The 14,333-nt window shown below is 38.7% G+C and overlaps 1 pseudogene; it reads left to right on the top strand.

Moving 5' to 3' along the window:
• Positions 1–2,799: 2,799 nt before the first annotated feature.
• LOC150001532 (glycine cleavage system H protein, mitochondrial pseudogene) lies at positions 2,800–12,544 on the top strand (annotated as a pseudogene).
• Positions 12,545–14,333: the final 1,789 nt, after the last annotated feature.

Here is a 14,333-nt window from a genome sequence, read left to right as displayed (position 1 = left end):
TCCATTTTTAATTTATCTGTTCATTTGCATAAACACAACAAGAGCAGCAAATTATCACTTATGATCTTTAGTTCTGCTTTGCTGGAACTTACGCAAGGAACATTTAGGGTGACCTTCAGTCTGCCTTTCAGGGCACAGAAGCTGAGCAACATACCTGGCATTCAGCCTTGCCTGTACACACCTGTCTTTTCCAAGTCCTTCTGGTTTTCCATTGTGCCTTAAGGTCCCTTCTACCCATCTTTCAGGAAAACAACCTTCATTCCTTCCCGGGAAAGATTGCTGTAGACCACAGAATGAACAAATGTTTTTAATTTTAATGAAGCCTAACTTATCCTTTAATTTTTTTTTTTTCATGGATCATGCTTTTGGCATTGTATCTAAAAAGTCATTGTTATACCTGGGATCATCCAGGTTTTCTCTGGCATTATCTAGGAATTCCTTGTTCCCTTCCTTTAAGCAGATAATTTTAAAAAGAGAAAATTCAAAATACTAACTCAAAAAAATGTGAACATTTTACTGACATAACACTATACTGTGTAATTACTTATTGGTGTTTATACTAAGTAGTACTGCATAAAAATGATAAGTGTACAAGTGAGCTGCCATGCTGAGTTCCCAAATGAGGGAAAAAAAAACCTTTTATGTCTAATTTCCTGGTCATTTATTTAAGCAAAATCAGCAGCTTGGTTAAAAGATTTGGGCCTTAAGCTATCTTTCTGCAAAGAAGATACAGATATTTTTAGTAAATTAATAAAATCACAGGCATGGACTCTAAAGACGTTAAAGGGCCTACTTTGTCTTATCCTCTCATATTACAAATTAGACAACCAGGATGGTCACTAAAAGCAGTGCTTGGTTTTGCATGTATATTGCAAAATCCATGCTATTATTGTGCTAATATTATTACTACATTTATAACCTAGTGACTAAATATTATTTCATTTATTTAAAATTATTTCATTCATTGTCTTATAAGGGTAAGGGAAAGTATCCAATGACCAGGGCTCCAACAGAGTTTGGTGGGCAGCACTATGTCACCACTAAGAGTGCATTACTGGGGTGCCTAGACAGCAGAGGTGATTTGGCTTTAATAGTTACGTAGAATAAAGTAGAATTTTCCAGAAGGACAAGGAGGCAGATCAGAACTTTCCATTAGTGTTCAAATTGGAACAATTTTGAGAGCAGAAATCATGGAGTGAATGAATTTTAAGTGTGTGGGTTGCAACAGTGGGGAGATGATAGGCAATTTCCTTCATGATATGGGAAACCAAATCCAAGTCAGAAGTTGCTTGATGGATATGGAATCAAGCAATTCTATTAGTCTAGTAGCATCCAGTTATGGCTGCTTAGTAGGTCAGTCTTTACTACTGAGGGTTCGGCACTAAGAATCAGAAGTCCTAGTTGGTAAATTTCTTAATATACAATATCATAAATTAAAAATTAAGTTAAATGATGTGTTAAGTGTATGTTAATTAGACTAATAAAATTTCAGTGAAATAAACCATCTGAGAAAATGTGGTTTTGGGTGGCAGTCACTGTAAATACAGGAACCTCCCTCATCAGGAACCAGAATACAGGGGACTACCCTCTTTCTTAGATATTTATGGATACACAATAATTAAATTCCTGTTCAGTTTCTCTTTCTCTCTGTGCTTTTTTTCATTGTGCCCAGATTATCCTTTATTTTTGTTTTGAGAAGTCAGCAAAGCTTATGCTCAGACACTGATTTTGTCTTTCCCAGCAATTTATTTAGCACAGGTTTGCTATGGGAATTATAATACAAGCCAATAGCATACAGGTTAATATTTCTTAATAAGCCAAATAAAGAAATAACATACATCAAACAAATGACAGGTTAATCACACTACTGTTCCATGCAAGGGAAAGTGAAGGAATAAAACCTAAATTTAATATGAGGTGTACCTTTTTATAACAGGCAGCACCTCAAGAGGCTGTGACCAACCAAGTCCTGGATTTCCAGTTGCTAGAACACATTGCTAGGGAACAAAAATGTCAGTGTGTTGGTAGGTGGGCTGATCTTTATCAAGGGGCCACTGAGTGGTTATCACCACTGCCTGTGGAGTGTCTCCCCAAGACAGGAGCAAATGCTCTAAGGATCTTCAGAGAGTTTTTCAGTTAGGGAAGAGTCACCTCCCCTAAACCGAAACTCTCAAATAGTCCTCACAGACTCTCAGTATTTATAGTCTAAATATGCCCTTGCCATAGATACATCATTAGACATTCTTATTAATAAGCCCCCATTGTGGCTCCTCAGCTGCTGGGCTGCTGGTTTCTTACTGGTGACAACAATGTAGAATGATTATATCCTGGCAAGACTTACTTCATACTTATTTCAAATCAAGTTTTAAATTTGTCTTTGTCATAAAAAAGTAGATTGAAACAACTTCACTTAAGTCATAAACAAATGGATTCAAAGTCATATTGAACCTACACACAACATTCTTAATATTTCTTGCCAAGTTATTTTACTCCCTTAACTACTGCCTTCCCTGGGTCCTCTTTAATTTCCTGAAGTTGATGTTTTCCTCTTCATTTGCTTTCAAAAGTATCCTCTTGCATCCATTTCCACTTGTTTCTCATTTCCATAAATGTTACAAAGTGGGAGGAGGCCTTCTCCAAATTCCCCACAGCCCCTGGCTCTAGGGATGGGGCAAGAAAACAATACAATTCTTAAGGTACTCTGCATATGTATGGCTGGTAGCTAGTTTCTTAGTTATGCAGACAGTTGTGGCCACTGCCTGGTGTCAGGAAGATGGGAAGAACTTTGACCATATAGTGATGGCGGAGAGCTCACAGCGCCTGCACGAGTTTCCTGTGAGTGACCACAACTGGTCACCTGACCCTCTGCATCACAGGCCACTGTTAGGATATAAACAAAAGGTGGCAGCCATTTGGCATGCTGGGCCACACGGTTTAAAGGCTGCAGAGGGACCCCACCTGCCCGCCATGAGGTTGGGTGTGTAAAGAGGTGCCACACGGTTCTGGATTAAGAGCATGGAGAATACTTCAACACTGACAGGCCCTCCCCAGCCAGGCGGAGATGGATGGGAGCTACCGGGAACACTGAACTGTGACCAGGAATGCTGAGCTGTGGACTTCTGCTTTTTTTTCTTTTTAAGTATATTTTATCAATTATGCTGTTACAGTTGTCTCAATTTCTTTTCCCTTTGCTCCTCTCTGCCCAGTACCTCCCTTCCCTCCAGCAATCCTACCCCCCTTAGTTATGTCCATGGGTCACGTATAAAAGTTCTTTGGCTTCACCCTTTCCTGTATTATTCTTAACTTCCCCCTGTCTGTTTTGTACCTACCAATTATGCTTCTTAATCTCTGCACCATTTCCCCATTTCTCCCCCTACCTCCTTCCAGCTGATATCCCTCCAAATGATCTCCAGACCTATGATTCTGTTCCTATTCTGTTTGTTTGCTTAGTTTGTTTTTGTATTTATTATTTTAGGTTCTGTTGTTGATAGTTGTGAGTTTGTTGTCATTTTAGTGTTCATAGTTTCGGTCTTCTTTTTCTTAAATAAATTCCTTTAACATTTCATATAAGGACTTGGTGATGATGAACTCCTTTAGCTTTCCCTTGTCTGGGAAGCACTTTATCTGCCCTTCCATTCTAAATGATAGCTTTGCTGGATAGAGTAATCTTGCTTTTCATCACATTGAATAAATCTCGCCAGCCCCTTCTTGCCTGCAAACTTTCTTATGAGAAATCAGCTGATATTGTTATAGAAACCCCTTTGCAGGTAACTCTCTTCTTTCCTCTTGCTGCTTTTAAGATTCTCTCTACCTTTAACCTTTGGTATTTTAACTATGATGTGTCTTGGTGTGTTCCTCTTTGAGTCTAGCTTGTTTGGGACTATCTGTGCTTCTTGGACTTGTATGTCTATTTCCTTCACCAAATTAAGGAAGTGTTCCTTCATTATTTTTTCACATAAGTTTTCAATTTCTTGCTTATCCTTTTCTTCTTCTTCTGGCATCCCTATGGTTCAGATATTGGCACATTTAAAGTTGTCCCAGAGGTTCCTAATCCTCTCCTCATTTTTTTCAATTCTTGTTTCCTCTTTCCCTACTGATTGACTGTTTATTTCTTCTTTATGTTCCAAATCATTTATCTGAACCCCAGTTTCCTCCCCTTTACCATTGTTTTTGTGTGTATTTTCCTTTGTTTCACTTAGCCTCGCCTTTACTTCTTCCCTTCTGCATTTGCTGTACTCAAGCATATCTGTCAAGTCTGTGAGCATCTTCATCACCAGTGTTTTGAAGTCTTCATATTTTAGGTTGGCTCTTTCTTTGCTGCTTACTTCTCCCACTGGAACTTTGATCTGCTTCCTCTTTTGGGCCATACTTCTCTGACTCCTCATCCTGGCAGCTTTCTATATTTGTCTCTGTGCCTTAGGTAGAGCTGTCACATCTGTTACATTGTAAGGGGTGAAGCCTTAGGTATTCATCAGTACAAGGCGATCTATTTTACCACGTTGTAGTGCTATATGTGGGGGAGGGGTTTGAGGAGAAACAATGCCACTTGCTTAGCACTCGCCCCTTCTCCAGGTACTTCTTCCACTTCCTGTATGGAACTGGAGCCCCTCTAGCAGTTGCCCTGGCCATCGTTCCCAGAGTGGGTGGGTCTATGGATGTTCTAGGACTGTGGGTGCCCTCTAAACAAATGGACTCTGCTGAGAGACCAGCAGTTTCTTCCTCTGCCCCAATCCCCACTCATGTTCATAGTCAGAAGCAATGAGACTTTATTTTCCCTGATGCTGGAACCATGAACTGTGTGGTCTGGTCTGGTGCTGGGAGTGCACCATTTTTTAAATGTATGAGTGAACTTTCTGCCAGTCTGCCATAGCTACTGCTGCTGCTGCTGCTGCCACCTCTTCCACACCATGTCCTCTCCGCCTGAGCTCTGCCCCTTCTATCTGTCTGGATGAGTATTTCTTCTTTATATCTTTGTTTGCTGAACTTTCATGCAGCTCGATTTTCTGGAACTTCTGGTTATTTTTAGTTTTGAGGTAGTTGTACTCCTTCTTAGTTGTGGAGGTAGATGCAATGTGTCTACCTATGCCTCCATCTTGGCCAGAAGTCCTCAACTTCTGCTTTTCTGAAAGAGAGTACCTCTGACTGGCATATTCTGAAACTGGCCTGGTTTGACAGGGGGAGGCAGGACTATGCATTTTTGGGTGTTTTAAAGGGAGTAGGACTTAACAGCAGAAACTTGCCATTATTCTAAGTCTGTAAAACTTTAAAATAAATCCCCTTTCCTTTTCCTCCAAACTTTTGTATTGGGAGTCACACTTCTTGATGGCGGGCAATCAGACTCCCCAGCTGCTCCAGAACAGCATTGGCTCATGTTCTGTGACATAAGAACTTTGGATTTATTCAGATATCCACCATTCTTCCATCTAATCATGTGCTTCTGGGGATGTTGGGCTTTATCTCCATCTCCAGGGGGAGTAAATTCTGAGTATTGTATCAATCAAGGTAATCCAATTCTTCTTGCCAGTAATTCCTTAGGAAAGAACATGTAATATGACAATGGAAACACTACTGTAATTTTGGTGGAGGCTGTTGCAAAAGGTTTTCTTACACTTAAACTAACATAAGAAAAGATGGCTTTTTCCATATTCTGGGTTTTGTGATGTCCATCTGTAATTTCTGGCATTGCTGCAGCCATCATGTAACCATGACAGCTGAGAGATGGAAAAAAAACTTGGGTTCTTGATGATATTTTTGAGTCATTAAATCAACCAATCCTGGAGTCCGCACTGCATTTGAACTTTCTGCCAGTTGAAATAATAAATTATTCTTTTAGTCAGTTTTAATCAGAGTTTTCTGTTCTTTGCTGCCAAAACATTGTAAATAATAACATGATTCATATTTATTTCTTAAACCCAGATATTTCATTGATGTTCTCATTTTAGATATAAACTGCCTACTAGTCATTTCTATTTGGAATCCTATATTAATCCTGACAAGTGATCTCTGGGTCATAAAGTATCAGTTATTTTATAAGTAATGAGGATAAAATTTTATAGATACAATCACACTGTTACAGTTCTACTTTCTGAACGACAAACAGTTTGACAGGGTCTCAGTGAACTGCAATGAAAAATAGCACTCAAAGTTATCCAATGCCCCTGAGAGTCAATCTCAAAGGAACTTGGTGATTGGAAATACAGAAATTTATTTGCTTCCTATAGATGGTGTCTTCATTAAATACATGGAGATCAGGTAATCTAATTCAGTATAATTCAAAAAACACTTATTGTCTGTGTTCTAGAGCACATAGGATGGGATGGATGCCATTTGGGAAATTCAGAAGAGCTGGCTATCATGGAGGGTCTCTGAAGTCCTTACTTCCTGGGACAACTGTTTTTATTTTATTTTTAAAATTTTAAGTATATTTTATTGATTATGCTGTTACAGTTGTCCAAATTATTGTTAATTCTTTTAGAATTTGAGGTACTACTTCCCTGGAGCTTCAGAAAGCTTCTGTCATAAACCTAAAGAAGCAATCTGGCAGTTTATGTCTTATTGTGTGGGGAACAATAGAGCTGTCATCTTCTCTAGGAGCATATTCAAATGAGAAAAATCTGACACATAAACAAAAAATAAATAAATTAATGTTTCCTGGGCAACCTGAAAATAGTGAAGTTCTCAAGATAAGACTGATAGAAGAAAATTAGTGTCACTCTATGTCCAGAGAAATTGTGTGGTGCCCTGGAATTGACCCTGGACTTGGAGTCAAGAGGTGCTGCTGCTCACTGGTTTGGTGACTTTAGGAAAGTCTTTGAACTTCCTGAGTCTTGTTCTTTCATCTGTAAAGTGGGCATGACTTCTGCAGCCCACAAGGTTCTTGAGATCAAAGCAGATAATGGATGTGAAATTGTTTATAAATTTCAAGGTCAATATGATAATCCCAATAAACAATATGTTTGGGAAATGAGAAGGAAGGAGAGTAACAATGTTAAATCCAAGTGCTGTGTCTGTCTTCTGTCTGCTTTTGAGAAAGAAACCTTTGCTTTCAACTAAAACATACACGTTCATGTAGTATGTAAGCATGCATAGGTAGATATTTGATAAAATCATTTGAAAAACTTACTCAGCTCCTCTGGTCAGGGAAGATCAGGTAAACATTGGTAATTCAAATAATTTGTGATGTGCTTACACAGAGGGAAGTGAGGTTGAGAACTGTGATGGTTGCTTTATTTTAAAATGGAGCTAATATTTATGATTTACATTTTATTTATTTTTAAACCTTTCTAAGATAACATGATGTACCAATCTCTAATAAAAACAAGCCTGATTGCCTCTCATTTAGATTGCAATATAAAAGTCTGGGTTTTCTATTAAAAAAACACTGTTCATTCTTAGATTACAGTGTATTCATAAACCATCTCCTGTAGGTTGTTTCTTTTATTTTTTTCTAGTTAGAGAATGTAGCATTTACTTGCATGAAACTGAACTCAAGCACTAAAGCTGAGTGGGATTACACTGGAAGACATCTTGTTCTGTCTAAAAAGCAGGAAGACTGTAGCATCTCTGTATTAAGGCAAAGAGCAATAAAAATAAATCAGAACACTTTACATAAAATTAGAATTTTGTTATTTTTTCTACCCAAAAAGCTGTATTATTTTCTTGTATGGGAAAATCAAGCACAAAATTCACAAACTTCTGCCTTGTGTTTAGAACATGTTTGCATTTTTGTGGTCTATGTCTCTGAGAATTAACAATAACATAATTTGGGGTCTATGGGCTATCTTGCCTAGGGTTAACACTTGAATAAAAGAGTAAAGAAGTTCATACACACATACCTCCCCCCAAAACACAATTCTGAGAAAGAGATCATTCCATTGTAGTGCCCTACCAGTTTAATACATGAATACATATGGTAACATTGTAACCAAGTAAACCAGGGCCCAGCCATGTGGTGCCTTGATACATGATCCAAGAATTGGTGTTGAAGAAAACAGGTTTTCATTTACAGGATTCCAACATTGGCAGGGGTGGGGTGGGTGTGGGGGTTGTGCTGAGAGCACTCTTGCTTAAAGTCCTGTTCTCCCACAACACCTAGCACTTCCCTTACTCCCCACAGGCTATAAGCCAAAACCAAGCCCAGAAGTTCCCCATATCTTTATCTGCTTTTACACCAGCTGTGCAAACAGGTCTCCATCCACTCTGGAACATGCACTTGTGAGTTTCAGAGTCACCATTCCCTCAAAGTGACTCTCTCCTTCAGAAACTGGGATAGGTTGTCCTCAGCCTCCATGTAGTAGTTCAGGAAAACGTGTGCCGTGTTGCACTGAATCATGGTGGGGTCCAGGGAAGCACACATCCCAAGGGAATGGCTTCTCCATACATCCTTCAGAGGAGCCGAAGTCTGCGGCTTCAGCATTCCCAACCACAGTTCACACCAGCTCCAGGGATCTCCCATGAATCCATGCTTGCTTAGGCACATCCCCACATAGCTCCATCAGCTCTCTCCTTATTTCTTTTCCTCCTGCATGGCTTTCTCCTCCTCTCTTTCAGACCTCATGGTGGACCCAGACTACAGGCAGCATGGCTGCTGATTCCTTACTACAGCAGGCTGTATGGCAGAATGCCTGCACCACAGACCGCATGTCTGGTTCCTCAGAGAAGCAGAAGTAGGTCCTTTCTCACTACAGACAGCATGGTGGAATTCCCTTCTCTTTCAGCCTGCTCTTATTTTAAATGCTTGACCTGGAACTTCCTATGTGATCTCATATCCGGCGCATCCTATGATGTGCTACTTTTCGGCTGCCACCTTTAGTCAGGACAAGAGTTCTCAGTGACACACAAACATCCAGGGTGGGCATCCAGCTCTCCTGACTATGTCACAAGTCCCTATATGTCCTTAAAGTCATGTACACTTTTGCCTGGAACAGCTGCACAGCTATCAACCTGCCATTGTTATGCCAAGTATCTTAACCTCCATCTTCCACTTCCCCTTTCCCTTAATCCAGATTTTTGGGGATTTGTGCTTTGATGTTTTCAGGGATCCCTGATCTGCACCCTGTTACAGCATCACAATTTGTTCCCTGGATCTAAGCTCATCAAATTTCAATTTTGTTTCAGAATGGAAGAAAATACATAGTAGGCTACATTTGTCCTGAAATAACTCAAGTAAATTCCCTGAAAATGACTCAGTCTTTCCTTGTTTTTATAACTTCCTGTCCCCCTCCCTTGTATCACATTTATCTCCTCAAATGAAAGCAATCTTACAGCTAACCTAAGCAAAAAATAATAATAATAATAAAAAAAAATAAAGTATATCGGTAAGATATACTCTTTAAAAATAATATTCACTGGGATTATAATCCTATTCCAAGTTAGAATCAGTAATATAAAGTTAAAACCTTTAACAACAACTAAAATTATGTTTAATAAAAAAGAAAGAACTTTAGGCTGTTTTTTAAAGATTAATTTGTTAATTAGGTGAACATCTGGGCTTGGTTTATCACTTCCCTTGGAAACTTTGATTAATTTATGAGATTTTCATCCCCATTTACTAAAAAAGCAGTGAGTCATCCAGTGTCACACATCAGTGACAGCTAAGTTAATTGGATTCTAGATCTTTTCACATTTCTCCCTTCAGCAATCTTCTCTGCCTTGAGTGGAACCATGCGCTAAGAGAGTCTATTTGTGTGTGCGAGAGAGAGATACAGAAGTGAGAGGAATTACAAGTGATTAAAAGTGAGTTTGAAAAAATAAGAATATGTGTTTGAATTTCCTTTGGCTTGTGCTAAGAAAGTCTGGAGGGATATACAAAAGTAGCCAAACCAAAAACTAATAAAAACTGCTCTCTTGGTGCATACTTTTTATAGGATTTTGATTTGTGAATCATGCAGCTGTGTTAGTTCCCACTCAAGAAATGCTGTTTGAGATTGTCTATGGTTTGAAGGGTTCCAGGGTTGGGTTAGGAAGAACATGGAGAAGCAGCGGTAGCTCATTGTAGGCAGTCTCTGCCCTCCAAGTAAGTTGTAATGGCCTCAGGCAGAGAGAGAGGGGATTCAAGGTTGAGAAAGGAGGGGAGAGGTGTGTGGACCTGGAGTAAATGGATGACCAGAAAAGCTGACCTGCTCTCTCCTAGCCTTGCAGAAGAATTACAACTTTCCTTTAGCTCCGATAATTACAAATTGCATTCAGCTTAGATATGCACCTGTGAAAGCTGAGTGATCTCAGTAGTATAAAACCATACTCAGAGATGAAGGGGGATTCACCATCCTGGTTATTAACATCATTTCTGCTTTCACCTTGCTTTTGTGAACTCTCGTTGCTCCTTCATCTTGTTTCCTTTGTCAACTTAATATTTGGGGGTGTATTTTATCTTGTTATATTATGCATTTATATGAGTTACCACAAATCTTTCCTGGACCTGGAATGCATATGAATAAATATACATATAACAAATCTAGGAAAATGTTAAAAGATTATTTCTGAGAGGCGAGATTACAAATGATATTATTTTTTCAGCTTTATTGAGATATAATCAACATATTACATTGTGTGAGTTTAAGGTATAAAGATTTGGTATATTTATATGTTATAAAGTATTTAACACAATAAGGTTAGTTAGCACATTCATTACCTCACATAATTACAATTTTGGGGAGGTCATGAGACTATTAAAGATCTACCCTCTACTGACGATTTTAATTGTCTTATAGTTAGCCTTCTGCATTTCTAAGTATCTATACAAGGAGGGACCAAAAAACACAAAAACAAAAAACCTGGAATTATCTTCTGGAGGGCAGACCCCTTGTAGTACAGACTTTCCCTGCCAGGTGAGTGTTCTAGGAACCCTTCAGTATAGGTGTACCTGCTGGCATTGTTGTGAGGGGCTCTGTTTGGCCTTAGTGAATTTTTTTTGAAGACTCGCTCAACATACTTGCCCATTTCATGACTGGTGATTTATGAGTGCACCCGCCCACACTGAGGTGAGTGTTCAACAGTTTTTGACCAAAAGTAGCATGACCCCTGTGCCCTATCCTCCCTATTCACCTAATCTTTCTCCAAATAACATTTTTCCCCTGGATGAAAAAAGTCCTCAAAGGGAAATGTTTTGCCAATGTGAAAGAGGTGAAACAAACAAACAAACAAAAAAACTGGCAGAAGCACTAAAAGGCCTCAGAATCGAGTTCAAAAACTTTTTTGAGCAGTGGAAAAAATGTCTCAATAGGTGTATTGTATTAAATGGAGAGTACTTTGAAGGTGACTGAAGTTTAAACATGTAAGAATAAGTACACAATTTTTAATAAATAAATTCCTGTTTTTTTGGGGTCCCCCCTTGTATATTTTTTAATGATGGGCATGAATTCCTTTCCTGATTAGAGAAAATATTTTTTACTAATTGGAGAAGAAAATATTTGTAGTAGGACTGAAGACTTTTTCAGTAGTAAATATATAAGGGTGGCAGAGAAAAAAGACCAGAAAAGAGTTGTAGAACTTAGTCTTTTCTTTTTACCATGTGTTTCTATGAAAATATTGGAAGTACAGTGTAAATATAGTGGACACTTGAAACACTCTAAAAGAGAAATGCTATTCTTTTTATTTCTAGGTCATGAGACATAGTTTAAAGTCAGTTTAAAATGTAGTTGTATATTTTCTTTTTTAATAATTGCAGTGTGAGCCATTGTGTGGATCTAATGTCATTTAAAATCTTGTACGTTTGTACCTTTATTTGGCTGGAATAAAATCCCAAAGAGTGGCCCTGGCTGGTGTGGCTCAGTGGATTGATCACCGGCCTGCGGAAAAAGGTTGCCAGTTGGATGCCCCATAAGGGCACATGCCGGGGTTGCAGGCCAGGTCCCCGCCCCCGGTTGGGGGTGTGAGAGAGGCAGCCGATTGCTGTTTCTCTCGCATATCATGTTTCTCTCCCTCTCTTTCTCCCTCCTTTTCCTTCTCTCTAAAAATAAATAAAGTCTTTAAAAACAATCTTAGGCTCCGCCCCCACTGGCCGGGTGGCCGAGAAGTTGTCTGGCGACCCCTGCACTCCTGTGAAAATAGCGCTCCAAGTGGCGCGGGCTGGTGCGTGCAGCCTTCGCGCTGCATCGGCGCCTGCTGCGCCCAGCGGGCGGGGGCCCTGGGGCCTGAGGGCCGGGCCGTGGGGACGCTGCGTACCTGTCCTAATCTGCGCTCGGTGAGTAAATTCACAGAGAAACATGAATGGATAACAGCAGAAAATGGTATTGAAACAGTGGGAATCAGCAATTTTGCACAGGAAGCGTTGGGAGATGTTATTTACTGTCATCTGCCTAAAGTTGGGACAAAATTGAACAAACAAGATGAATTTGGTGCTCTGGAAAGTGTGAAAGCTGCTAGTGAACTCTATTCTCCTGTAACAGGAAAAGTAACTGAAATTAATGAAGCTCTTGCAGAAAATCCAGGACTTGTCAACAAATCTTGTGATGAAGATGGTTGGCTGATCAAGATGACACTCAGTAACCCTTCAGAACTAGATGAACTAATGAGTGAGAAACACATAAAATCTATTGAGGAGTGAAAATGGAACTCCACCCTAAATAAAATAGTATGAAACAACTTCATCTAGCATAGTTGTCTTAAATTACTGGTGGATAGAATTTTTAGAATAGCAAATTTTAGTAATACCAATGGAAAAACAAACTACAACAACGCTATTGGAAGAAAATACCCCTTAACTTTCTAATGATTGCAGATAAACACAATTTGTATCTTTTTTACAACACCCTACAGATTTTTAGGCTAGGCTACAGTAATAATATTCAGAATTCCTGAAATCATTTATGGTGAAATTTAATTATCAAAAGTATATATTTCAAGGATAACATTGTTTTCTTAAGCCTTATATAATATTGTAACTTTCTTATGTCAGTCTCTGGATTTGGGTCAAAATACTTAATGAACTTTCTATTGGAAATAATTCGCAGTGGAGAAAAGTTTCTGTTAGTTGTTACGGTGTCAGATGATGAACAAAACTATCTTAATTTAGCAATATACTAAGTTTGCTGGTGCTACTTTTATACAATGAAGCAGCAGCCTTGCAGGAAAAGTTTAATAATAAAACATCCAACTTCTTCCTTAAAAAAAAAAATCCTAAAGGGTGGCATTGCCAGATCAGAGTGCTCACAGCTGATGTGATTAAATATAAATATTCATCTTAAATATTCACCTTTCATCTTCAAGATCTGCAAGACTCAGATGACTGCTCTGCCCCAACCCTGAACAGTTGACTACTGACTGTCACTTTGTATACCTGCTTCTCTCCAGGCCTCAGATCACCTTCTTCACAGTTTCTGCAACCTGGTTATCTAGTAGTTCTGTCTGGCACCTTTTATCTAGCAGTCTTGCCTAATAATGATTGTTACCTGTGTTATTTATTTCATTTGAAGGATGTGAAAGGGTGTTATCTAATTCTACCATTTGGTTTCTTATGGATTTTTTAAAATATAGCAACATACAAGGAGGAGGACCTTTCCAGAATCAACAATTCAATACAGTCAACATTTCAAGTCTGAAACAAAAAATAGCTGTGAGAGAGCAAGATTCTTATCTTAGTAGTTCTCTACAATCTACACTTCACTGCACATTGAGAAATAAGGAAAATAAATCTAATCCATAATCTGAGTTTTATGTAAAATTTTTACTCTGCAAGACAAGGAATCAAGGCCATATAAAAGCAAAAACAGAATAATTTATTTGAATCCATCTTTTCTTGAACAAAAATAGAAATAAGACTTCAATGAGTCATTTCCTTCAGTGTTTTTGGTCTTTTCAAAAACACCATCGGTGACTGACAACCTAGAAGAAGGGAGTCTTGCTTTTGTGACAACCATCATCATTCTGTGGTACAAATAGCAAGAAGGAAATTTGGGAATGAAATAAAAATAAATAAGTACAGCAATTTTAACAGTAATGAAAATTTAATAAAACAAAGCCTGCTGAAAATTTTACAAATATAAAGTTTCCACATTTGTATGTTAGATATGATAGTGTCAATGTTGATGAAAGTCCAAGTATAGGTTAGAACTAATTGAGCTTTTCACAGAAACTTCATACAAAGAGACAAATTGGAAAGTCCCAGCCTCTCCCTTCTCTCAGTCAGGATGATAAAGACTGTCCACTGAGGGCGTTTTCCCAGCCATGTTCCTGTAGCACAATGAATGCATTCTGTGTATGCTAGAAAACCTGCAGTCCAATTTGTATAAATGACTTCGGTAATGAGCAAGATGTATTGGGCTTGATTTCTTCCCTGATTCTGGGTGAATGTACATTTCCACTGTTTTTCCTCAAAACATTCCTTCATCATTTCA

Source organism: Furipterus horrens, unplaced genomic scaffold (assembly GCF_987537825.1).
Source record: "Furipterus horrens unplaced genomic scaffold, mFurHor1.1.pri manual_scaffold_9, whole genome shotgun sequence".
NCBI lineage: Eukaryota > Metazoa > Chordata > Mammalia > Chiroptera > Furipteridae > Furipterus > Furipterus horrens.
This window is presented reverse-complemented; position numbering and strand designations above follow the sequence as displayed.